The sequence below is a fragment of the Mirounga angustirostris genome, unplaced genomic scaffold (genome assembly GCF_029215605.1).
Source record: "Mirounga angustirostris isolate CCGP_5_RB_7025 unplaced genomic scaffold, mMirAng1.0.hap1 SCAF_4, whole genome shotgun sequence".
Taxonomy (NCBI): Eukaryota; Metazoa; Chordata; class Mammalia; order Carnivora; family Phocidae; genus Mirounga; species Mirounga angustirostris.
The window spans coordinates 55,963,687-55,991,641 of NW_026991712.1; the positions used below are offsets into that span (position 1 = coordinate 55,963,687).

Genomic DNA, 27,955 nt, shown 5'->3' on the forward strand with positions numbered 1-27,955 from the left:
TTGAACTCACAGCCAACAGCACTAGAACTCATCCCTGAATGAAGCTAATCTAACACACTTATTTTCTCCACAAAGCATATCACAGCGTCTTGTGTTTAGGGATAACAAATAAAACTTCATCAGTATGTTTGGGGGTATTTTAAGCAGAAAAATCATCAACAAAAAACAACAAAGTTGTGAAAAATGTGGCACTAAAGATACCTTGGAAAGGACACTGTGTGCAGTATGAGAACTGAAATAAGAAGGCAATGTTGCTTTGCAACCTTTTTTTGCTTCTCTGCGTATGTGCATGTCTGTAAGTGACCAAAAAAGTGACATGAATATTGACTTGAAATTACAAATAAATTTTAGCAAGTTGGTGAATTCACAAATATAGAATCTCTGAATAATAAAGATCAATCTGTGTGTATACACACCCATATGTGCATACACATATAATTTATATTTATGTAATTTATCTTTAAGTTGTTATATTTATTATGTATATTAAAATGAGGCATTAGAGATTGACACACTTTTCTAAAAAAAGTAGAAAGAAACTCCAATAAGGGTAATCTCTTCCTACTCTTCCACCCCAGCACTCCTAATCCCCCATGTCTTAATTTTCTTTGTTTTGTAGAACTTCGTATCATCTAACAAACTCTATTTATTTATTTATTTACTCACTTATTCGTTATTCACTCTTCCATTTATTCATTTATTATGTTTATTATTCATTTTCTGTCTTCCTCTACTATAATATAAATTTCACAAAAACAGGGACCTTTGTTTTGTTCACTGATGTATCTCAAACAGAGAATTAGAAAGAAGAAAGTTAACTTTAATGTGTTTCTCCTATGCATTTCCTACTGAACTTTGAAGTCCATGGTGCTTACACAGATCACAGTAGGTTACAAACTGTAAAGTAATAAAAGAGGACTGAAGAAGTAGACCCAGGTTCTAAAATGGTCTTGAGCACTTATCCGGGCAATGTCATTACTCTAAGCTTTGATTAACTCTTTTATAGAAGTAATATTTATGCAAACAATGAATCATGGAACACTACATCAAAAATTAATGATGTACTGTATGGTGACTAACATAACATAATAAAAAAATAAAAAATAAAAAAAGAAGTAATATTTACCCCTATGCACATTCCAGGATTACCAATTATCAAGTTTTAACAAACAAGACCATGTAGGCTAGAAACACTCTAAGAAAACATGAAGTCATTATTTCAGTAGGTACTCAAAAACAACAGTATGATAAAGGTATTAGAAATTATTGGATATTCCTTTTTAGGCTCAACAAAAGACCTTTTCTCATATGTGCTTCCCTACTTTTACCTTACTTTTAGTTTTCAAGTAATATATGCTTTATCTGTTGTGATTCTACACAATTTTTACTCAAGATTCTAAGAATTTCAAATATTATGCTAAAATAATCAAAATCAAGAAAATAAGTTAATAAATATACTGATTGGGAAAAAAAGGATAACTCAGATAAAAACAAGATATAGAGGAATGTATTGATTAGACAAATTAATTGCTTACAATAATTGCACTAGAAGAATTTAAAACATACATTTTACATATAATCCTCTATAATACACATGTTGGTGCATAGGGGAAAAAAGTGAAATCCTTTTCTGGAATCAGGGACAGTACCCTTAATTTCTCTCTTTTTATGATGGGATTGTTTTTCTCATGAGATTTTGGCAGGCCCTTAAGATTGGTGTCATTTTTGATTAATTCTTTTTGTACTCAGATGACAGCTAATGGAATGATTTGAAAGCTATTTGCTTTACAAAAAAGATCCAATATAGCTGCCTTTTGTGCCCATTCCTGAAGCTTTTACTTCTTTTTCTTGAAATAATTAGTAAAAGAGAAGAAAGATTGCTGTAATTACTAAGCATTATAAACTATATCGGGGTGCCTGACATTAACAGTAGTTGTCATTAAAATTAGATCACTTGTCTCACTTTAAGGAAATGTTACTTTTTACTATTTTGATGATATAATCTGAAAAATACCTTGACAGGACACTAATTCTGAAAACAGAATACAGGCCCTTCAATATATGCTTATTTTTTCCTTATTCAGAAATCTATAAGGTGATTAAAGTGTGCCTTCAAGTATATCAAGTCCTTAGATTGGCCTTATAAAAATGGATCATAGCCATCAATTATTTCATAAGAACCAGTAGAATTCAAGCATTATAATTATAAGTCAATTTGAAAGACAGAGCAAAATGTAAAATGTAGGAATATCCTTTCAATCTTATTCAGGCATTCAACTGATTTGCTTTAGGGGCAGGACTTCGAGTAAAAGGGTTTTAATATGCACAATGACTTTAGTTTCTTTTTTCCTCTTAAAGTTAACATTTTTTTCATCAGTCCCTTGTTCATTGGTATTATACAAAATATTATCATGTACAATTTTCATTACATAGCAATTTTCTTCCAATAAATGCCTAAATATTTGTTAACAAATATGATTAGAATACTGTCATATGCAGTGAGCAGAAATACTTAAGAGACAAAGGAAAAAATAAGTAGCCTAAGTAATAAAGACTTAAATCAAAACATATCAGTGAGAATCCAGACTATTTCTCTATATACAGAAATATCTAACTACCTAAATGATATCATGAAAGAACCAAAGATCTTAAATTACCTTAATTAAACATTCTTACAGTGGCAAGAAAATTCATAAGCTATACAAACATAAATGCTTTTAATTTGTTGAATAATTAAATGCTCTTTAGGAGCAAAATTTTATGCTATGCTTCTTATATTTCCATGCTAACGTAAGGTATGTAATTATGGGAACTATGAAAACCAACAATAAAAACATTTGAAATTAATGGTACCTAAAGTTGTGCTTGGAAATTAATGCTTTTTCCCACCCCGAAACAACAAAGTTGATTCTATTAAATGTGATAAATGAAATGTAAATTAAAATTTTAATAAGGTGCTTGTTAATCCATTTGTTCACAGCTAACTTGAACTCAGTTAAATTAGCTCCTTATTATGAGCACTGGAGATATGATTTCTTCTAAATCTCAAGGGCAAATAAGTGTTAGAGGACTGCTTGTCCCACGATAGCTCCATAAATTGTTATTAAAATTATTCACTAGACACTTTTTCTGTGATGCATTTCATTTAGAAAATCAATTCTGTGTGTTGTTAAAGATAGTAAAAGTCCTCTACCAGCAATCACACCACCAGATACAAAGGCGAAATAAATCCACATATGAGCTATCCTGGGATATTTATCATTGCCTTGGTCATTCTATCTCCATGAATTGCAGAAAATGGTTTTTAAGTACTTGTAAAATACCACATGATTTCTGAGGCACAGGATTTCTCATGGCCAGTTTGAAATTTTTTTAGTATTTGTTAAATGTTCTCTTTAATCTCCAGGATAGTGTTTCTCAAATTTGGGACCTGCAGAGAGATTAGCTAGGTAATACAGTGTATCTAGTGTATGTCTAATGTGTCTAGTGTAAATCTGAACATCAATTTTATGTAAAATTTTAAATATAATACATTATAACTTAAAAATTGAAACAATAATTAAAATTCATAACAAATTAATTTTCCATGCCAAGGAGAGAGAGATGTTATTTTTTACAGTGTTCTACCAAGAAGTCTGTGGCTTGACCATTAATAAACCATCACTAAGTAGAGTCCAAACAGTTGGTTTAACTTCTTACCCTTTATTTCTACCACATGGAAAAGCCTATGTCATAATTACGAATGATCTAAAATAACTACCTATGCTTGGTGGCTCTCTCAGGCAATTCTCAAAATGCACATCAAGCATGGAGTTCTTCAACAAAATAAAGGCAATATTGTGCCTTATGAGATACCAGGTTAACAATCATTTTGCCCACATATGTGGAAAGGTTATGAGTTTCTAGAACTCTTAGAAATAAGGTGATAATAACTGCAGAAAATGCAAATTTAAAAAACATAAGCCACAACTTAGAATATAGCAACTGAATGCTTCTTAAGAACTAATGGTCCTTAAGCATATTTACCACCTCTGAAAACAATTACTGGACCTGGACTAGCCAAAACAATCTTGAAAAATAAAAACAAATTTGGAAGAATTGTACCTAATTTTAAAACTTATTCCAAAGCTACTGTAATCAAGGCAATTTTGATTGGCCTAAGAATGGATTTATAGATCAGTTGAGTCCAGAAATAAACCTATGCATCTATGGTCAATTGATTTTGAACAAGAGTGTCAAGATAATTCAGTGGGTATAAAAGAGTCTTTTCCACAAATGGCCCTGGGACACTAGAAATCTACATGTAAAAAAAAAAAAAAGAACAAAGTTGGACCTTTATTTCATACCATATACAAAAATTAACTCAAAATGGATCACAGAAGTAAATATAAGAGCTAAACCTATAAAATTCTTAGAAGAAATCATAGGTGTAAATCTTTGTAAACTCAGCTTAGACAATGGGTTCTTAGAAATAATACTAAAAGCACAACAGACAAAAGAAAATATGAATAATCTGAAGTCCATCAATATTTTTAAAACTTTGTGCTTTAAAGGACACCATAAGAAAATGAAAGGGCAACCTTTAGAATGGGAGAAAATATTTACAATCATTGTATCTGACAAGCAACTTCTATCTAGAATGTATAAGGAACTCTTAACAACTTACAAATAAAAAAGAACCAATTTAAAAATTGGGCACAGGATCTGAACGGACATTTCTCCAAAGGAGATATACAAATGTCCAATATGTATGAAAAATTTTCAACATCGTTAGTCATTAGGGAAATACAAATCTAAACCACAACAAGATATCACTTCCAGGATGCCTAAAATTAAAAAGGCAGAAAATAACAAGCAGTAGTGAGGATGAGGAGCAATTGGGACCCTCATTCATTGTTAGTTGAATTATAAAATGTTGCAGCCATTTTGAAGACAGTTTGTCAGTTTCTCAAAATGTTAAATGTAGAGTTATCATATGACTCAATAATTCTATCCCTACGTATACACCCAAGAGAAATAAAAATATATATCCACACAAAAATTTGTACACAAATGTTCAGATCAGCATTATTCATAATAGCCAAAAAAGTGAAAACAACCTTAATATCTAATCATAAATGAATGGACAAGCAAAATGTTGTATGCTCATACAATAGAGTATTATTCAACCATTGAAAGGAATGAAATATGGATAGATGCTACACAATGCATGAACTTTGAAAACATGACCTAAAGGAATTAAGACAATTACAAAAGACCACATATTGCAAGATTAATGTATATGAAATGTCCAGAATAAGCAAATCAATAGAAATAGAATATTCATGGTTCTGAGAAGGTGTGAGGGAAAACAGAGAATAATTGATAATGGGAATGGAGGTTATTTTTGGAGTAATGCAATGTTCTAAAATTAGTGATGGGGTCAATCAACTTGGTGAATATACTAAAAATGATTGAATTGTATGGTTTACAAAGGTAAATTTTGTGGTATGTAAATTATATCTCAATGAAGCTATTATTAAAAAACAATTGGTAAATACATGATGGAAATGTGCATATATCATGTCAAATCTCAGATAAGGCTCCTTTGTATGTTGTCCAAAAGTACTTTTAGTGGTAGGAACCATTTTATTCAAATCCTTACTTCATACATAAAGAAAGCAAGGTGCAGTGCTATAAATTACTTACTCAGGGGCTATTAGTCTGTATTTATTAGGATTACAGAGGAAATGAAAAATGCTTTTAAGTAACACAATATACCTTAAGGTTAAACTAAATTTGGGGAGAAGAATTCAAAGCAAATTTAGTGGCAAACTAGAAGAAATCTGTTTCATGACTGTAAAAAGTGATACAATGGAAAGCAGTCAGTAGCTTCAAAATCTACATGAAATGGAATGAAAAAGTCAAATGGTTTTGTCAAGATTCTGGAATCATAGAATTATAATTGCCACATACGTATAAGAACAATGACACAAAAACAATGGGGCCCTGCTCAGGATGGAGTCATATCAAAAGCACATTTCTTTAGAACTCAGCTGATATGACGAAAATAGCCTCCAAATAATTATGGAGAAAGAGAGAGGCCTTGATGGACAACTAATAAAAGTAGAAAAGAATAAATGCATTAGAAAGTATTCAATGATTCATACAAAAGAAAAAGATAAGGAATTCAAAAATAATCATAATTAAATATACTGAGAGTTTAAATTATCTAGTATTATATTGTCTTAGTAAAGAAAAAGTAATGGACATTTTTCATAGATTTTCTTAATATGTAGAGATATAAGATTTAAAATTGCAAGTTATTAATGGAATGATATGGCCTGAAAAAATAAAACTAAGCAAGATAAAACAAAATAAGCCAAGTGACGTGGGGGAGGAGAGTACCATAATATTTTGAGGATGGTATTATTTTGAATGTTTATTCATAATCTTGTGGTAGAAACAGATTGGAGAAATAGAAGAAGAGAGAAGAAAAAGAAAGATACCACTATAGCATCATTTCCTGCGGCCAACTAGAGGCAATGGACTGGTGCATTCCTGATAACGTCACAAAATTTATAGAGACAAGATGACAAAATACAGTAATGTGGATTTAAATAGAGTAATATGGAAACAGAGTAATATGGAAAGATTTCAACTTCTTAGTCATCAGCTGGAATTTCTATCAGTGACCATAAAACAACTGAAAACTTTCTGTGCCTTGCTAACAATTTCATCAGCCCAAAGATAAAGAAAGTAGATATGACAGGTGAGATGGGAGGTACTCTTTGAGAAATATTTCTCATCCCAAGGCGGGAACCGGGTGGCAAAGTGGAAGTGACAGAAACCTGGGAGAAAGTTACCATGTCATCTCAGAAAAAAGTTTAAGCAGAGTCAGATATGAAGCTATTTCTAGTGTTGTTGAAGACGAAGCTGTTGCTGCTGCTTTATGTGTCATTTCCTTTGTTCTTTTGGTCTCTTTTTCAAGAATGGACCTTGGAAAAGAATACTTCTAATAGAAGTCCCGTACATGGCGGTAGGGGAAGGAGGAAGGAAGGGAAGAAAGAAAGCTAGAATAATTATGTTTATTTAAGAAAATAATTTAAAATCAACAAGAAATTTTTAATGAGAAGAAAACCAAAGATTTTTATCTCAAAATAACAGATATAAAATGCTCAATTGATAGCTAATTAATTTGTTTTCAGTAAGCTGACATAAAACTTTCTAGCAGATAAAAAATCTTAATCTACATTAGATTAAGATTTAGGAAGTTGATTGATTAAAATAGACAAAGACACCTTAAAATAGTAGGTAGCCATGCACCATATGAATATTTGAAAAGTTCATGTGACTCGGAAATAGCATGTCTTACCTGAATCCTCCATGCTCAGACTATCTGAGCAAGTAATTGTTTTTGGTCCAATCTACTGTAAACTCTACATTTTCAAATTCTCATTCTCATCCTCTTCGCTTTCATGACAAGCCTATTGTTTTCCTTTCCTTTTTCATGCCCTAGAACAAAAGGGCCAATTATAAGGAATTGTACCAAAATACTTCATGATATTTAAAAATTATTCAGGTGTTTGCCATTCAAACCACAGTCTGGTAAGATTAATGAATAATGAAATGTTAATATTATATGCCTGTTATTAAATTGAAAATTTCTCACAAATAGTACACATTTAAATACTAGTAAGAAAGACAATTTTTCTCCAGTTTCATTAGGGTTTGGGATAGGGAATAAAAGAAATAAGAATTATTTAGGAATATTCATTTTTCATGAGTAGGTTGTCCATTTGAGAAATAGATAAACACAGGGTCTGGGTCTAGATTAGAACTTGAGTTCTTTCTGTTCAAACCACTGGGATGTGCTATTGTAATATATTCACTGCCAGGAGATACATTACTGAGCAAATGATGGAATCTATCATATAGAGAAAAATTGACTTCCCATCAACTGCATAATATGAAAAGAAAAACTGTAATGAGAAGCCGTGTCAAAATGTGAAATAGTATGAAATATATTCATCATTCACATATGAAAAAGAAAGAGTATCACCTGCCCATTGCAGACACTTAAAGGTAAATGAACAATGAGTAAAGGGTGGTAGTGCCTCCAGTTTGGATGACAACATTCACATTTACCTTGTGCTATATTTATTGGCTATTTTTTAACTTTAATGAGACCTGAAAAAAGGTTTCAATGAGGCCACGAGATGTAGAGAAGTGTTGGCCAAAAAGCAATAATTACAATACAGCATAGGTCAAAAAGCCACAGGCTATTATAGTTCAAATTACTATTCATCCAATCCTGGTTAAATCTAGTATTACAACTAAAAAGAAGAATATAAGCATTTATAAATATTTATGTATTTTGTATTGACAGTTCAGATATTTTTTGAAGACCCAAAACTGAAAATCTTTAAAATACCTCTACAGAAATGGAGGCATATAGTTACCCTTTATCCATCTTATCACCCTAGAATATAAACTTGGTATTATTAATTATTAACAAACCATATACCAAAGGCAATAAAATTACAAAAATTTAAACCAATGAACACTTTAAGTGAGCTCATTCATATCCCTAAGTTATAAGAAATACTTTCAAAAAAAAAATAGAAATTTGAAGAAATACTGCTTTAATCGGTTTTTTTTTGCATAGCCATTTAAAAATATAAACAGATAACAAATTTAAGATTTTATCACATAATTTGCAAGGCCACATACAAGTTCAAAGTATTTGTACCAGAAACCACCTTCACTTTGTGCTCTTGCTACTCATAGTCCTAACCAGATGGGGAAAACTTTGGACCTAAATTGCAGATAGTCAGATCACCCCCAAAAGTTTTAATAGTTAATCTTTTAATGTTTTGCTTCTTTAAAACCCTGCCTTATTTTATTTAAATGTATCCAGGTTATATATAGAAACTATCCAAATTCTGAAACCTACCAGCAACACATAGCCAAAGGAATAAAATAGAGTTTGGGATAATTTACCAAACTGCAGTCCACAAAAACTGAATCTCTTAAGTTTAAAATTATGCCAGAAAACTTTGAGAAATAGGTAACATGACAAATGTCTTTTCATATATAAGGGCCTCTAATGTGAAAGCTGTGGGTTAAAAAAAAAAAAAAAAAAAGGTTCCTGCATTGCCTCAGAAACAAATCCAATCTGTCTGGTAGAAACTTCAAAAGGATAGGTTTTCACTCAAGACAAGAAAAAATATTTTAATAATTTAAAATATCTAATTATTTGCCTGAGGGTAATCATGTTTTCTTTCAATTGAGGTAATCACTTAAAGAGATGATAGCTATCTGTCAGAGCTCCTGTAGAAACAGTTCCTCATTAACAGCTGAAGTGGAAGAAAAAAGCCTTAATGTTCCTTAAAATTCTGAATTCTGTAGTTTAAAGATAACACCTTTAGTTTTATGGAAATCATCACCTATCTGGTTTTTCCTTTTCTTTCTTCTTTGAATTATGGAGAATGGAGTAGGTGGGCATCTTTGATAACTCAGGAGAGATTGTAAATGATTAAGATACATTTGATACATTTGATACATTTTCTACATTTCTACATTTAAAAATGAAGAAAAAAACAGTATTAGCTAGGGTTTGGGGAAATTTAAATTTTCATGTGAAATTGATGGGAGAGTAAATTATTATAAACATTCTATAGGATCTTGGATGGTGGGTAAGTATATCTTGAGCCCAGCAATCACATTCCTGGGAATTCCCTCCTAGAGACACTATGCAAGGTTATCTCAAAGTTATGCACTGGAGAATGCTCATATGAATCTCATTTATAATGGCTATAAATTTTAAAGAACTTAATTTTAGCTAACAATTAAATAAATTATACTATATTAAATAAATTATAGTATATAGACTATCAGGTGGTCATTAAAATTGGTGTAAAATTATTTTTATTTACACAAAAAGAGGAGAATGTCCATCTAGTAAAATAAAATCTCTTTCTGTGATTAAATACATATCAATACACATATGCCCACAGACACACATTTAGACTCACGGTTAAATAGGAGTGCTGATTTTTTTATGTTTTCCCTTATACTTCTTTGCATCGGTAACTCTGTTAAGAGGGAATGTATTATTTTAATAAATAATTATTGAATTATTTTTTAAGAATTAAAAATTTTCTCATGACAGTTGTATCTTTATCTGAGAAAAGCTTTTAAGTGAATAGTAAAAATCAGTATATAAGATCAACATACAAAAATCAATTATATTTCTATACATAAGCAATGAATAACCTGAACATGAAATTGAGAGAATGTGAAATTCTCAGCATCAAAAAGAATAAAATGCTTAGGAATATATTTAACATATTAAAAAATATTTAGTGAGCTCCTACTGTATGTTAGGCCCTGCTTAGGAACTGACAGAGAAGGCACATCAAGCAGAATCCCTGCCCTCATGAATCTTCTAGGCAGGTGGTTTACATTTTTTAGATATTCCAGATAATAGTACAATGAATTTCCTTTACAAGTAATTTTGTATAATTAAGTGTTCCATTAGATGGTTTTCTATAATTGCTATATTACAGAGCATACAAGTTTTAAAATTGTCATCAATGGCTAATTGCTCTGTGAAAATGTGGTACCGAAAACTTTCCTGCTCACAGTCTTTGAGAGAGCAGTAATATTTTAAAGTACTGAAAACTGAGCATATGACTCTACTTATATCTAATAATTCTTAAATAGTTCAAACTTTGAGGTAAAACTGATATCAAAAGGAATATGTCTTCTTAATTTAGAAAAAAATTTAAAAAAAACCTGAACTACAACTATCGTTCAAATAAAATAGTCCAAAAAGTAAAGATCTTCCTTGTTGAAAGCTAGAAATAATTGCATTTGCTACTGAATTTTCCAGTCATCATTCCTCATGTATAAAATGAAAAGAGTTGAGTCATATTTCTTTTCAAAACTGAATCAAGTTAAAAAACTAAATCAGATCTTTAAAAGAAAACCGCCCACCAAAAAGGAAATTGCCTTCCCTCACTTGAAAATATAGCAGTATGTTACCTCATTAAAATGCCAACATGTAAGGTATATGTGGTTGGTAAAGAAGAAATAAAAACTCTTGTCAACCCTGAGGTTAGCAGGCTTTGTAAAGTGACGTAGTCTAGAAGTAGAGGATTATTTAGTGCACTAAGAGGTAAAAGGAAGGCCATCAAAAATAAAACCTCCCTGTTAAGCATGAATCAAATTCTCAACTTAACATACACATTCACAATCAAGCAAAGCTTCAGTATGTGCAAGAAGAAAAATCAAAGTCCACTACAGGAAAATCTGTAAACACTTATTCCAACATGGAGTATACGACACATAATATTACTTAAATCCCCAAAGATTTGGTTTAATATATTTTCCTATATGAGTGCTTGTAAATATAGGGGAAAGTAATGTATTTTTATATTGCTTTTGGAAATATTCCCAATTACTACACAGTGTTTTTTTTGTGTTCTAAAAACTATCTTTAAAATATATGTACTCTGGAATTATTATTCCAACAATTATTCTTACAAGATTTCCTTAAACTACCCCCCCCAAAAAAATCAAAAGGATTTTGGATAGATAGTCCACAAAAATTAACTGACATTACTTTAACAACTATTTAAAACAACAACAACAACAAAAACCAAGAGGCAGACATCTTCCCTAACACTTATTCCAACTGGTATCTACACACAAGTAAAAAATAACCCAAGGATACTATCATTTTCTTACCAAAAAATTAACATGACTTGTCCAAGAAGTCACATGTTGCCACTGTCTATGTATACTCTATATTTGGGTTACTAATAAGAGTTAGTCCTTCTCGGGCGCCTGGGTGGCTCAGTCGTTAAGCGTCTGCCTTCGGCTCAGGTCATGATCCCAGGGTCCTGGGATCAAGTCCCACATTGGGCTCCCTGCTCGACAGGAAGCCTGCTTCTCGCTCTCCCACTCCCCCTGCTTGTGTTCCCGCTCTCGCTATCTCTGTCAAATAAATAAATAAAATCTTTAAAAAAAAAGAGTCCTTCTATGCTTCTACTTGTTGACTCTATTACTATGATAACCATCTCCTATTATGTTACTCCATTTGCTGATCCCCATTTCTAAATACTCTGCTGTGTTATCTTTTAAAATCAAAAAGTATTCCCCTCTTCATCAATGGGCATCAATCTCCTAAAGTACAAAAAGCACTGAAATTAGGGTAAGACCTTCAATTTTAACTTCCTTCCCCTTCCACAAACCTATGAACAAGTTATAAATCTTCATGGTTTCCTCATCAGTACAATATGGTCTCTACCTGAAATAACTTATCTCTCTGCAAAGATTGTGAAGGCAATTTGATACATTTTATACAAATAAATGTTCTTTGAAAACAAAAATATAACTATGTATATTTTAAAAACTATACATATAGCTACAAATATAGAACTAACACACACACACACACACACACCTGTATTCACCTACCCAGATTCTCCCAGAAAATTGATAAAATTTATGGTGACACTGAATTCCACATATCACTCAAAATATAGTGGACAAGAGGCCTACAGGGCATCTGTTTCCAGCTATGATGGAATAATTGATAGTGGACTATGCATCTCATCCATACCTAAAAATTCACAAAAAATATATACCTAAATATAAAGGCTTAATCTATAAAATTTCTAGAAGAAAATATAAGGAAAATTATTTGCAACCTTAGAGTAGACAAGGACAGTCAAGGTACAAAGACATAGCCCAAATATATGTCATTTCTACAACTCAAAAATAAGAAAGCAAACGCCCAGTTTAAAAGAAAAAAAAAATGGATAAATGATCTTAACAGACACTTCATCAAAGATGACATATAAATGGCCAATAAGCACATGAAAAGATACTCAGTATCTTAACTGTGAAGAAAATGACTTAAAATCAGAATGAAGTGTAAATACATTCCCACTAGAATGGTGAAAATTAAAATACCAACAATGCAAAGTATTGATAGGAATGTGGAGCACTGGAACTCTCATATATTGCTGTTGGGAATCACAAATGTACATATCATTTGGAGAACTATTTGGCAGGTTCTTATAAGGTTGTATGTATGTTTACCATAAAACCTAGAACTTCCACTCCTAGGCATTACACAAAATAAATGACTCTAAATATCAACAAAATATTTGTACATGAATGTTTTTAGTACTCTTATTCATAATTGCCAAAAACTAATGCAACCCAGAAGTTCGTAAACAGGCAAATGAATAAAAAACTGTGGTATATTCATACAGTGGAATACTACTCAGCAATTAAAAGACTACTGATAAAAAGAACAACATAGGTGAATCTCAAAAATACTATGCTGAGCAAAAAAGCTAGAGACAAAAGAGTACATACTTTATGGTTCTATTTATATGAAAGTTCTAGGGCAGAAAAATTCATCTCCAGTGACAAAAATCAATCGTCGCCTGAGGTAGAAACAGGGGCTGGAAATTAACTGCAAAGTGTTACAAGGGAGCATTTTAGGGAGATAGAAATGTTCAGTATCTTGACTACGATGTTTGCTTCACTGGTGTAGATATGCTATCTATACATTCGTTAAAAATACATCGAAATATACACTTAAATTGGGTGTATTTTTGGTATGTAAATTATTCCTAAATAAAGTTGATTTTAAAAATCAACAAAGGAGTAGAAAGTAGGAAAGGAATAAGGAAAGGAATAGGAGTAGATATTCAGAGATGACAAAGAGTTGCCATTCTGAGTCATATTAGACACTTGATAAATACGTACTGAATGGATTTATTGCACACAACTATCTGGAAAGTAAGCAAGGCAACCACTATTTCTCACATTTTATAGATTGAGATTAGTCAAAATGAACACTTTTCATAGGTTGCAAAGCTAATAAATTATATTCCCATCTGAATTTAAGTAATTCCTAATATAATGATGTTTCCCTATAAATTATCTGCACCATTCAAATTTGGTTATAAATAATTAACTTCGTGGAGTTGCCAAAATACTATGGTATTAAATAGCGTGTGTTAGTGTGTTAATTACATTGATAGTGTGTTAAAAAAGAGTATTGCTTGAAATGAGTCAATTCTGGGCCTTGGAAACCTTTCATTATTAAAAAAAAGCACATTTGAAAGAATGGTATTTGTTAAATTGCAATTTTTAACTATAGGCTCCAAATGTGAATATTTAAAGACTGAATATGTTAAATATTTAATAGAATTGCCCATTATAAAGGTTGGAAAGAACTTACTCTAATCCCCATGCAATACCTGAAACTTTTCCATACTCAATTTAATGTGACAGAAACTGAGAACATACAAAATGAAGATGTGGCTGCTACCATCACAGAGCTTACAGTCTACAAGCGGATAAAAGGCACATAAATACATATTGTGAATGGCTTAGGGAACATTCCGGACTTAGAAGGGCACACATGGAAAGCAACTTTATTCTTTCCCACCTGTGTATTCGTATCAGCTTTCCTGGCCTATTGACTTTCCTGGCTTACAGTTGGATGAAATTCTGGTCTATTCATTCATGTTCAGATAAATAAAAGTCATTTTAGTCTAATTATTAAATGAGCTTTGAAATAACCCATAAAAGCCAATTGTGAAATGAAATGCCCATGAATCAGAGATTTTACATTGTCTCAAGTTTTAGTAGTAATTCCAAGGAGATTCAACAACCACAAGACACAAAGCAGAGACAGGCCTGCAGAGTGAAGATGTCTCCTCATGTCCTTTCCTGCAACAAACATACACCTCTGGCCTGGAATAATGGAAGAGATCTCAAATATACAGCAAGGAGCACTTAAATTATGAGATATTGTCATTTTTTATCCCAGAGGGTTGCATAGCTTACATGACATTCTTCATGGAGACATGCCTCACAAATTCATAGATGAGGCTTATTTATTATAAATACACCATTCTGTGGGCTAATTCTTTTCTTGCCACTGATGACACCTAAAGCAAGTCTTATACCTTTTGGTCTTATACAATTAATAGTCCTCTCATCATTTTTTCATATTGTCTCATGTTGGTAATTAATATGTCCAATCCAGTATAATAATCAAAATTCTGAACTGTCAACAATTAACTTTTTTCCCTCACCTAACTTAGTGCTACCACAGGTCAGAAAGTTTGCAAAGGGAGAGGTCTTTACTTAGCCATATGCTTTACTGACCCCACTCACAAGTCACAGTATCCAATTCCTCCAAGATGAGATGTAGGGAGAGAAGGACAAGGGGAAATCACCCCCTCTCCCTAGGCTTCTTAGGCTGGTCGGAACTGTCATTATATAGGACTGATGTACTCTGGGCTTTGTGTGCTCGACTCTGACTCTTTCTTCTGGAATGTTTAATGGGTTTCTCAGAACTCACCCCATCAGGTATCTCCAATTGCAATATCCATGATGTAGACAATGACTGTCCTCCCTCCAGCAATTTAAACTTGGAATCTCAGTCCCCAGGGCTTCCGGTAGTCTGTTCCTCCACCTGGTGACTTCACCCCTTTCCTGCCCATCCCCCACCATGGCCTTCATGGATGAAATCCTTTTCAAGGTTTACCCAGAATGTCTCTCCCATGGGTCTACCTGACCCACAGGAAAAACTTACATAAACTCTCCACAACTGTGAAGGTGCAGTTTGCTTACACAACCGTGTTCTTTCTCTGTCTTTGCTGTCAATCAGATGCTTTACCTACAGTCTCCTGCCTTTAAAACTCTCTTGTGGACAATCAGACACCACCAGTTCCCTCAACTTCAGGGATGCAAATAAGCCTTGAAGTTGTACCTACTGGCTTCATGTAGGACTAAAACATCCTACTCCCCTTCCCTACTGAAGAACAATTCTCTCTGAAGGTAACATCTGTCAATCCTTCAACTCCATCCCATAAATTAGAAATGGCTGATTAACATTAGCATGACTGCTTTCCCAAATTCTTAGTTTGTCCAGATTTTGTATGGATGTAAGACCAGTTAGCAAGGATTACATAGTTCTTAATCTCTGGAACCCCAGCTAATTCTAAGAAAGAATGAGTTCCAAGACAACACTGCACACACACCCACACACCCACATACACACAACTTTTAGTATTTGGTTACACTATTAAGCAAGGTAGAAACTGATAATTGCCATCAAAGAAGTACAATTTGTATGCAAAGGGAACATGAATAAAGATAAAGAAATAATCATTTCTTTTTAAATATTTCTACAATATGGAAGTACCTATATACTATTATATTATTTCATTTTTCAGACCCTTTAATGGAATGTGATTTTTGATACTGGGATAAAATATGCCTCTATACCTCACTGTTTCTGGTTCTACCTTTGGAAATCACAGGAAATAAGCTGACATTTCATCCATAAGATTACCTTTCAAAATATGTGTCATATTTCTATGAGTATTTCTCTTTTTGAGCTAAATAACACCTCAGTATTTTCAGTCATTTCTCAAAGTTATGGTTTTGACTCCCCTCACAATACTGTGTACAAACCTCTAAATCTCTTACGTTCTGCCAATGTTCTTAAAAATAACGTATCTGAATCTGATAAAGCATTTAACGTGACAAAATTGTTCTAAATACTTCTAAAAATGCAATAAAAATTACACCATCATTTTTTGTTACATACACAATACAGCTGACTTCCTTGAGCTCTCAATTAACAAAGTCCCCTCAAGTTATTTAATATAATGTTGTATATTAAGTAAAACATTCTAAAAATACCAATTCTGTTTAATAAAGATAACATTAAAATAAGCAGTATTGAATATCCATGTGACTTTGAGTTTCACGTTTCTAATACAGAGTTTTGCACTGGTAAAACCATATAATAAAACCTCCTGATACAGACTTTTAAAAATAAGAAATTGAGGAAGGGCAGGTATTTCACCAGTTGACACTTCCCTACCTGGAAACTCCAGCACCCAATTCTGAACCATTGTGTAGTATTTCAGAAAAGAGAAATTAAAATTTTGAAAAATAATGGTTTTTAGGATAAAATCTAGATCTAAAATAAGATATGAAACTGATATGAAACTAAAATACAACAGCAAGGTCATCTACTACATCAACCTAAATTATATGCAAATTTATATAGACAATGGACATACAAAACTCCTAAGACATTTCCCTCAAGAAACTTACATTATATTTGAAAAGAAAGACTATATGCATCTAAGCCATGTATATTAATATTTTGCATTGATAATTTTGCCAAATGAGTAAAAGGTCTTTAGACGTTCAAAAAGAAAGAGGTGGAACTTTAGTTGAACTAAAGAATGACTAAAGAATGACTAAAATTCAGATCAATGGTGATGATGAAGGTTATCATTCTAGGTGAAACAAATCCTGGGTGTAAAAGTTAAGAAAATATGTAAGGCATATTGGGACATTACAAATAAATTATTGTGTTTGGAAAGAGGGAGTAGTGTGTGGTATGTAGGAAAAGATGGGGTGGGGCCAGGATATATGAGATTTTAAATGATGAATAGGACTGTGGTCTCCAATCCATTAGGCAGAGATAGTCAGTGATGGTTTTGATCCATACAGTGATAAGTAAACAGCAATGTTTTAGGAGGAATAATCTAGCTAAAGGACAGGCATACCTCAGAGATATTACAGGTTCGGTTCCAAACATTAAAGTGATTAACACAATAAAGTAAGTCAGGTGAGTTGTTTGGTTTCCCAGTGCATATAAAAGTTATGTTTACACTATACTGTAATCTATTAAGTGTGCCATAGCATTATGTCTTTAAAAAGTGTGCATACCTTGGTTAAAACTTTCGTCATTGAAAAAAAAATGTTAACCATCATCTGAGCCTTCAGTGAATCATAATCACTGGCCAAGGACCACTATTACAAATAATAATAATGAAAAAGTTTGAAATATTGTAAGAATTACCAAAAGATAACACAGAGACACAAAGCAGGCAAGTGCCATAGGAAAAATGGTCCTGAAAGATGCGCTTGACACAGGGTCGCTGCAAACCTTCAATTAAAAAAAAAGAAAAAACGCAGTATCTGCAAAGCACAATAAACCAAAGTTTAACAAAACAAAGTATGTCTGTGGCCCCTCTTTATCTGCAGGAATACAGTTCAAGACCCCCGTGGATGCCTGAAACCACAGATAGTACCGAACCACATATGTACTATGCTTTTCTTATACATCTGTACCTATGATCAAGTTTAATTTATAAATTAGGCACGTAAGATTTTACTAATGATAATAGAAATAAAGTGGAACAATTATAAAAAATACTATAATAAAAGTTATGTGAATGTGGGCTCTCTCAAAATATCTTATTCTACTGTACTCACCCTCTTCTTGTGATGATGTGAATGATAAAATGTTTCCAGAGAGGTGAAGGGAGGGCAATGACGTAGACATTATGAGGTAGATTTAGGGTACTATTGACTTCTGATGATTCGTCAGAAAAAGGTAGATAGTCGGCTTTGGGTTGTGGTTGGCGGAGGGTAATCAAAAGTGCACAAAGCAAAAAGCGGAAGCAATTAGAAAAGAGAGACTCGAGTTGGCATGTTTGCTGGTGAATTAGAATTAACAGTCAGTGGCTGAGGTGAAATAAGCAAGGACTGTTAAGAACTGAGAACTAAGAGAAACAATAAAAGTAGCAATCTACTAACAGCTTTAATGTGGAACAAGAGGACATTTTAGAGAGATTACAAAGAAAATCCTGTTGTCATTAGCAATGAGGAATGGGAAATAGGTGAAACCTGTTCATTTAAGGTGAGAATGGAATACCCCCCACAAAAAGTCAGGCAGGTGGTTTTAAATGTGGCTTGAAAACTCAGCAGAGACCAAAGCTGATAGGGATTCAGCTGTAAAGAAGCAACCGAAACTGTGAGCCACGGTGATACGATGAAAAAGGAAAATAAATAAGAAGTGCATCAGTCAAGGTTATGGAACCAGAAGTAGAGCCAATGGAGGAGCAGAGCACTCCAAAGAAGGAATACAACAAAAAGAAATATATTATCTTGGCCCCTTAGAAGCCACAGTGTAGAAAGGGCCCAGGCTGCCAGATAGCATCTGGGGCAGTTCATAACAAAGCTTTTGAGATCAATTTAGAAGTCAACTACTACGTGATCAAAGTGCAAAAATCATAATCAAAGAAGTGAAATGGTGGAGATGAGACACGGTAAGACAGTCTCACATGGTTGTGTATATTCCTGTTGAGAGGTGAGGGTGGAGTTTTAATGTTGCCACAGGGAATGAGGTGCCATGGACTCCACACAGGTGAGTGTTTAAGAAATAGAGAGTGTTCTCTGAGAAACAAACTGAGGGTTCTAGAGGGGAGGGGGGTAGGAGGATGGGTTAGCCTGGTGATGGTATTAAAGAGGGCATGTACTGCATGGAGCACTGGGTGTTATGCACAAACAATGAATCATGGAACACTACCTCTAAAACTAATGATGTAATGTATGGTGATTAACATAATAAAAGAAAAGAAAAAGAAATAGAGAGTGTTCAGCAGTGCTAACGGCTTAAGGAAATGAAGGAAGATAGCCTATTGGTGACCGTTCTAAGCAAAATTATATATAGAAAAGTGCTTCTAAATTATTTTAAGTTTGTTCCATTAATTAGCTTCATGTTTCTATCAGGATGTGATTTTTGTGATTCACAAAACTGTTGTGAACTTCATCAAAGTCCTAGTCAAAGAAACAAAAATGCTGAATTGGTGAAGTAGAAATTAATGATAATTTGCTCAAATAGAAAGATAGGATAGCTTCAGTGGAGTTTTAATTGAGTAAAACTTTCAATATTTAGACAGTTACTAAAATTGATATTTTAAAGATAGAAATGCATCTATTAATGTGCTGCTTTTCAATGTTTTGGAAAATTTTACATACATCTTAATAAATCAGTGTCAGACTATATCAACTATGGGTTGGAATATGCTAACAAATACCATCAATGTACAATTGAATGACATATTTTCTAAATTTTTTTTTAAGATTTTATTTATTTATTTGTCAGAGAGAGACAGAGAGTAAGCACAAGCAGGGGGAGTGCCAGGCAAAGGAAAAAGCTGACTCCCTGTGTAGCGAGTAGCCCAATACGGGGCTCAATCCCAGGATCCTGAAATCATGACCTGAGTCAAAGGCAGACACTTAACTGACCGAGCCATCCAGGCATCCCTCTAATTGTTTTTATAATTTTATAAATTTCATACAATTTCATCAATTGCAGAGTGGAGAAAGAAAAGTACTGCTCTGCCAAGGAACAGTATAATAATCTTAAGGAGTTGGATAATGCAAACAAATAATCTGATTAATTTACACCTTCCTGTTTTGTTATGTATGAATGACCACAGAAAATCTTTGGCATTATTTCTTAAAATTGTCATGGTATTATTTTTCTTCTGGACTCAAAATAAACCCATATGGGTTACTTGATTTCTTTACTCCAGAATATTTGGTGTATACCAAGAAGATTTAAGGGAAACTCAAGACTTAAGGGAAAGATATTTAAAATTAGGTGAATTATTATCAAATACCATGAGCTAATATCACAATAAAAATGATTCTATACATAATAAAATAATGTCCACCCTCTGACCAAGTTACTAGAAAAGTTACTTAAGCAATTACCATAAAACAAAAAGATTTAGAAAATGATATATAAGTGCTATATTGTGGGGGGAAAAACACATTAGACTATGTAGAGAACTTAATTTAGGTTTATGAAAAACTAAACTTTAGGGGTGCCTGGGTGGCTCAGTTGTTAAGTGTCTTCCTTCAGTGCATGGTCTTGGGATCAAGCCCTGCATTGGGCTCCCTGCTCAGTGGGAAGCCTGTTTCTCCCTCTCCCACTTGCGTGTGTGGTCTCTCTCTCTGTCAAATAAATAAAATCTTTAAAAAAAAAGAAAAGAAAAACTAAACTTTCATATATAAAGGAAAATGTGCTTTTATTGAGAATGAGTGAATATTGTTATTTGAGAATATATGCACATCTCAGAAATGTATACTTGGAATCAGTGATAAAAATATATTTTACCTAGGGGGTCCTGGGTGGTTCAGGACATCCAGCTCTTGGTTTCTGCTCAGGTCATGATCTCAGGGTCGTGGGATCTAGCTGCACATGGAGCTCCAAGCTTAGCGTAGAGTCTGCTTAAGATTCAGCTCCCTCTCTCTCTCTCCTTCTCTGCCCCCCTCTGCTTCCACACATGGCCTCGAGCTCTCTCTCTGTAAAATAAATAAAATCTTTAAAATATATATATATATATATATATCACACTAGGTAAAAAAATATATATAATATCACACTAGGTAAAAATATATATATAATATCACACTAGGTAAAAAAATATATATATAATATATATATTATATAACTTTGAATATATATTTTACCTAGTTTGATGATTAATTTTATGTGTCACCTTCATTGGGCCATGGGGTGTCCAGATATTAAACATTATTCTGTGTGTACCTATAAGGGTGTTTCTGGATGAGATTAACATTTAAGCCAGGAGACTGTATAAAGAATATTACCCTCCCCCATGTGGGTGGGCTTCATTCAATCCACTGAAGTCCTAAATAAATAAAATGCTGAGCAAAAGCATATTTACTCTCTCTACCTGGTGGCCTTCAAACTAGCCCTCAGTCTTATTCTGCCTTCAGGCTCAAACTCCAACTGAAACTTACACATAGACTCTCTTCGTTCTTAGAACGCCAGACTTGGTCTGGAGCTATACCATCAGCTCCCCTGACATTCCAGCTTGCTGACTGTGGATTCCGAGACTTCTTAGCCTTCATAAGAACATGAGCCAATTCCTTATAACAAATGAAATGGTAGATAGATAGAGTGAGCTATACATCTCCAATTGGTTCTGTTTCTCTGAAGAACCCAGACTAAGACACCTAGTAATGCTATTTTCCCCTCATTACTTTTTTAGTAATTCTTTAAAAGAAATTTTAGAGAAACTTCTTCCTGATTAGTGCATAGTTCAAGAAAAAATTGCCAATGTTGTCTCAGTTCCTGAAGTCATTTAACAAAAGTGAAAACTAAAGTGCAACTGGGAAAGAAAGAGTGGAAATATGTGGAAATGCTGTGTAACGTGGAGCTGGGGTTCTGCTGACCTGCAGTCCAGTCCTCTCACTACTTTGTTATTAACTTTCCTGAGCTTCAATTACTGCATCTGTAAATTAATGATGTTGGACCAAGTGGATGTTTTTCAAGCTTCTCTTAGCAACACAACTCTTTCTCAAAATGAAAATTCATGTGGAAAAGCAATGTATTTTACATGCCCATAAACAAATAAAGCAGAGAGAGTGTCCATCCAATAATCAAGCACCATGGGAGGCAAATTGAAAAGTGCTGAACCAGCTGGTGCCACCCAATCCTACCACTGGGGAATCCTCAAACTGATGATGTTTTATTAATCATAAAAGCAACATTTATTGACATCTGGGCTGCACACTTTATATACTTTACTTCATTTATTCATCTAACACTAGATGGAAAATGAGGTCCAGTTCTTTAATTTGCCGAATGGTCATACAGCTAGTAAATGATAGAGTCAGAATTCAAACCCAGGACAATTTGACCACAAAGCCCATACTGGTTCTCACAGGTGTTACCATTTGTTAAATATTTACTAAGTACTAGACACTGTGCTTGATTAATACTCATAATTATCATATAAGTTGAATATTATTAATCTCATTTTGCAGCTATGAAAACTAAGTCTTGGATAGGTTATGTCTCCTTTTTCTTTGACATCAGTAAACTATTCCCCAGCAATTTTGAGTATTTCAAGCCCACCTACATTCTATCATTGTTAATAATAAATATTTACTGTTCCCGGAGGTTGGATATGCATTATAAAAATTTGGTCATGTGTGTGTATGTGTGGTGTATGTGTGTGTGTATGTATTTCAAAGCTAGGAACTGTGGTGCCATGCAGGGCTATAAAATTAAAAAAAAAAATAAAACACAATTCTTCTCTTTCAGGAACACTAAGTCTCATTCCTTTGTAATAGTATTTATAGACTGCTCAAGAGTTTAAAGATAATCATTATTATTACTCTGAGTCTGTAAATAAATTAACTGCACTAAGAATACAAAAATGATCACCCAATGAATGGAAATATTTAATAAGAATTAGCATTTTTAAAATTAGTAGATATTTAAGCTTTATTCCACATTTTCTATAAGTATATGGAAATAATATATAATAATCCCCATCTTCAATATTCTAAACATTGAATATTAACATTCTAAGCCCACAATTAACAGCCTGAGTAAAGAACACTTAAACTTCCAAGAATAAACAAACATAATATATAATAATCCCCATCTTCAATATTCTAAACATTGAATATTAACATTCTAAGCCCACAATTAACAGCCTGAGTAAAGAACATTTAAACTTCCAAGAATAAACAAACATGTCAGACAATCAGAGAAATTTTTAGAATTCATAAATCAAAGAACACTTCATTTTATATTTTTCCTAACTTAGAGCCTCTTCAGTTTCTTACAAGTAGAACATAAAGAGAAAGTGATTTTAAAGAGATATTGAGCCTCATATATTAAAAATAAAGTGCTGGATTTCATCCAGAAGCAAACTGGTAATTGTGTTAAAATGTAGATGCTGAAATCTCTCCCTGAGCTGCCTCTTGAAGTTGACCAGGTCATGCTAGCAACTGCCAAAAATCCAAAACTGGCACTTCTGAAGTCAGTGTATAGGGGTTTGCCAGCTGGAAAATTGCCTGAGGAGTTCCAATAATTTGAAAATCATCAACATAAATTTTCTCCTTTAAAAGAATGCTGCTTCTGGGGAAACTGAACCACTATTCCAGAGGGCTGTTGACATACAGGTACTTCACAGACAGCACATCCAGGAATTGGCCTGAATTTACGCTCACAGGTCCAAAATTAACACCCACTTGGAAAGAATGGAAATGAGTACAGTCTCATTTTTTAGGAAAGAAGAAGTCCCTAGTTTAAAAAAAAAAAAAAAAAAGTCCATATTCATGTTTGACATGCAGCTTAATTTTGGCTAAGAATTCCCTATCTGTGGTAGAATCTTTCAGCAACGGTTCTTAAAAACAGCTTTTGGTGGAAAAGCACAGTGATTTCTGGTATAATTGAGAATGGAGTTGGGGAGTTCCCTAGTTTTGCCTAACAAAGTTGCCATTAGCTCTGCCAAAAAGACTTTACCCAAAGTAACTTCATGTTACCTGATTGAAACACGCTGTACAGTGTATTAAACACTAAGCCAAAAACATCTTTTACAAAGCCTTTTGAGGGTAGCCAAGATTCTTATCATGCAACTTGTGGAATGCTTTATCTCTAAAATCAAGTTATGTAAGCTGCATATGGAACAACATTTCAGGGCACTCTTTGATCAGCTTATTCCCTCCTATCAGAGAATTTGTATTACAAAAACAAGTTTCTTTTTTGGGGAGTGGGAGTTGTTTGTTTTTATTTGCTCTGTGATCTTTTCAACCCCAATAATTCATATTCATGAAGTGGATGATAATCATCAAAAATTTCTAAAACTCTTCCATGGAAGATGCAGCCAGCCAAAGTGATGAGAAGAAAAAATCTGAGAATTATTACTTGTACTCACTCACAAACTACATTTTAAAGGAATGCTAGCAAATAGTTTTTACTTAATGTTAGGTATTCACTGAATTAACCAGCAGTGCCATTTTTTCCTATGAAGGAAACAGTGAAGAATGCCAACATACCCATTTAATAAATTATGGCACCCTGCATTAAAATCTTCTATAAACCTAGAGAAAGATAAAATAATGCCTTATGATAATATACTATTTTCACATAAATTATGAAAAATGCTTATATTGGTGCTCTGAGCACCTAGGAAGGAGTTATTAGTCCAAATTTAAAGATAAGGAAAAGGTATAGTTGTTTGCTTGTTAGTACGGAGGGCTGAGTTACATGGATGAGGTCAGCGAGAATGATAACACAAATAGTGTTGGAAAGGAAGAGAACAGGGAGGGGGCTGAAGCAATCAGACTGGGGGAGAGTGGCCAGAAGTAGAAGCCACACCGCTTACATCTGTAGCTAATTTTAAGTGCTCTATTTATGATGAAATTCTACTTTTTTAAAAATGCCTAGTTCATTTAAAAAGCTGACAGATTGAGCTCTCATTCTGCCTGATGTCCAAACATATAACTTGATTTGATCATGAAAATCCTTTGTATATAGATTTAGAGTGATTTAAGCTGTTGAAAATATTTTACTTTTGACTTTGTGGCATAAAATGAATTTACAGATGAACCAAAAAATAAGTGAGCAAATGCATTCATTCAGCAAACATGTATTGAGTGTCCTTTGCATAACATGTCCCTCTCATCATAGTGTCATGTCAAGTGTTGCTTTTCAAATATACCATGCCTGTCTCGCTAATATCATCAGCCCTGCCCCCCTTGCAATCTCTAGCTCATCAGCCTGTTTAATGTCATTCATAGCACTTATAACTGTCTGAAATTATCTTATCTAGTTGTTTATATGTTTATTTTCTGTCCCCTGTCTGCCATCCACCTCCAACCAGAAGCTCTTTGAAAGTAGCGAGTGTGTCCATATTCAGCAATGCACTATACCCGGAGCCTTGAACAGTGTCTGGTGCCGTAGGTACTCAATTTACATTTAAGGAAAATATAAAGATCTACCAACTTTACATAATATTTTATACAAAGAAGTAATTTTGCATATATCATTGCAATTGATTCTCAGAAAAATACTATGCAGTGACTACAGTTAATATACATGTTTAAGAAACATCCTCCCATGCTTTTTCCAGTTCATAGTTCATAACAATATAAAATCAGTGTTCACAGACTGTAATTGCTGAAAGATACCCATGCTCTCAAGATGTCTTCAGTACCATACACTCACCAGATTGAGTTCCATGTGCCTTGTTCATTCTAAGTTCCAGATGTAGGAGCAAGCACCAAGCTCACATAAACTTTCAGTGAAGTTTTGTTTCCTATACAGGATAAAGCAGTTACAACTACTAGAAAATCCACCCACTTAGCTCCTCCAATTAGCCCAGCTGTGTGCAAATGCTAAGGCATGTTTCCACACATTAGGCTAAAAACAATTAGATCTACCAGGGGAAGACCTATCTATGTCTTTAAAAGCATTGATACACCTTGGTTAATTTTATTGTTAATTTTTCTTTAAGATAGTGATGCACGATATGTATTTAGAATCTGCTTTTTTGTTTCTAATTATAACATCGTTGTTAGATTGCTCTATTCATGTTCTTCCAGTGTACACAGCTAGATTTCATTTCCTAGCTCCACAAACAGTTAAGTGAGATCATGTGTCTGAGATCTGGCCTGAGGATGATGCATGTTTATGGGCAAAGACATTAGGAAGCAACACTAATGGATTGAGCTCAGAGGACTGGATGTGGAGCCTGGATCCCTGAATGCTCACAAAGAGGCACATCTAGCAAGGTTCACCCACTGGACTGTGACTTAAATTAAATACAAAATTTCTATTATATTAAGCCAGTGCAATCTTAGGGATATTTTGTTACTCAGCTAACATTATTTTCCATCATATTGCTTATGGTAGAAATTTGAAAAATACAAAAATATTTTCCTGTTCTCTCATGGGTTATTATTCTAGGCAATTTTCAGAATCATTCTGTTAGGATTTTAATTAGAATTACAATTAATATATATGTTAACTAGAATAATTTTCTCATAGCTATAATACTATATAATTGTGGTCCAGAATGAGATACCCATATCCATTTATTCAAATCACATTCTTCATTTAGAAACTGCATATTTCTTATTACATTTATTCTGTGATATTTGGTTTATTGTTACTTTTTTATTATTTGCAATTATAATTGGAAACCTTATATCACATTTTTGCTTATGGTTTTATCAAAGCTGTTTTATATATTTCATGACTAGTCACACTACTGGATTCTTTATTCTTTCTAGTAGTATTTTTTCCTATTGATTCTCTTGGGTTTTTCAATTATGCAATCATATCATCTACAAATAATGATAATATTGTTCCTTCTTTTCCAATGTATATAATCATTATTTCACTCCTTTGTCTAATTTAATTGTCTATAGCATTTCCAGAAAAATATTAAATAATAATGGGGAAAGTAGGCTTATGTGTCTTATTCCCAACTTTAATGGGGATGCTTGAAGTGTTTCATTGCTAATATGGGTGCTAGCAACTGGTTTAAGAAATATGTACAATTTTCCTTACAGAAGTATCATTCTCTTCCTATTTTATAACATATTTTTTTCTTCTTTGAATCTTACTCAGTTGTACTACGAGATTTCATATCTTTAAACAGTTTTGCATTCCTGAAATACACCCCACTTGGTCATGGCATGTTATTTTCTTAGTGCAGTGTGGATTTTATTTTATGGATTTTATTTACCGTTTTACATTAATATTCATAAGTGAGATGATTTATCATTTTCTCTTTTGTGGTGTCTTTGTCAGACTTCGGAGTTAATGTCGTATTAGTTTGGGTTTATTTTTTAAGAATTGGAATGCTTTCTTTATTTTCTATGCCTGAAACAAGTTAAATTGCATAGGAATTACCTGATCTTTGAAGGTTTGAAAACATTCATCCATGAAATTCTTTGATATTTTTGCAGGCAAGGCCCTAATTTAACAACATAATGAATTCCTTCCAGGATCATTGTTTTATTTAGTATATCTATGTCTTTTTAGTTGATTTTGGTTATTCTTTAGAAATTTAGAAATGTGTTCTTGAATTTTTAAGTTGGCTTTTAAGTTGGCTACATATTGTATAATATTGGTCTGAAAAGGGAAATTCAATATTTTTTTCAAAAAGGTTTTGTAAAGGAGGTATTTTCAAAAGTATGTTTCAAGGATGTTAATAGACCCCGAATAGCCAGAGGAATGTTGAAAAAGAAAAGCAAAGCTGGCGGCATCACAATTCCGGACTTT

General features: G+C 33.1%; 1 long non-coding RNA gene across 1 annotated transcript in view; it reads right to left on the reverse strand.

Annotated features, from left to right (window-relative positions):
- LOC123858966 (uncharacterized) overlaps positions 1–21,206 on the reverse strand; it is an 81,562-nt gene extending 60,356 nt beyond the window's left edge. The window contains exons 1-2 of the long non-coding RNA XR_006794322.3: positions 21,017–21,206; positions 7,355–7,494 (exon numbers count right to left, since the gene is read on the reverse strand). This is a non-coding gene — a long non-coding RNA (uncharacterized LOC123858966). The remainder of the gene's footprint in view (positions 1–7,354; positions 7,495–21,016) is intronic.
- Between the last annotated feature and the right edge of the window lie 6,749 nt (positions 21,207–27,955).